Source organism: Orycteropus afer, unplaced genomic scaffold (genome assembly GCF_000298275.1).
Source record: "Orycteropus afer afer isolate SDZICR_OR568_19922 unplaced genomic scaffold, OryAfe1.0 scaffold00330, whole genome shotgun sequence".
Lineage (NCBI taxonomy): Eukaryota > Metazoa > Chordata > Mammalia > Tubulidentata > Orycteropodidae > Orycteropus > Orycteropus afer.
Window position 1 is genome coordinate 3,410,821 of NW_006921917.1, and position 636 is coordinate 3,411,456.

The window sequence follows — 636 nt, forward strand, 5'->3', positions numbered from 1 at the left end:
TTTTATGAATGGTTAAAATTGGGATAGATTTTTCTGGATTATTTTCTTTGATCATCTGACACTATTTGATTCCCCCCATCAGTCTTCAACATGGAAGGCTAAGTATTGGGGATTTGTATTCTTTTTTTTAAAAAAACTTTTATTGTGATTTCGATGAAAGAGGATTTATATTCTTATGTTCAATTGTTCAGTTTCTGATGCTGGAAAAGGGGTCTGGGGTAGTAGGTAGAAGCAAAAAGAATATTGTATTTGTATTCACTTTCCCTTCAACTCTGATGATTCTTCTAAATTTGGGGAGCAGCACCACCATCCTTTGAGGGCTGTGTCCTCAAGCACAGTTCATTGTCTTTGTGGAGGATTCTAGAATTCTGGGGTGCTGTAGATGAAGTTGGGAAAAAGATGTGTCAGTCTGCTTCCATAAAGGTTTACAGCCTTGAAAACTCTATTGGGGAAGTTCTACTCTATCCTATAGGGTCATTATGGGTCAGATTTGACTTGAGAGCAATAGAAGAAGTGGTGAACTTTTAGTTGTGTCTCTAGAGTGTGAGAAAGAATAAGTGTGTGGAGAAAGAATACAACCCTGACGCACTCCCTTCTTGATTTTAAACCATGTAGTGTCCCCTTGTTCTGTTCGAA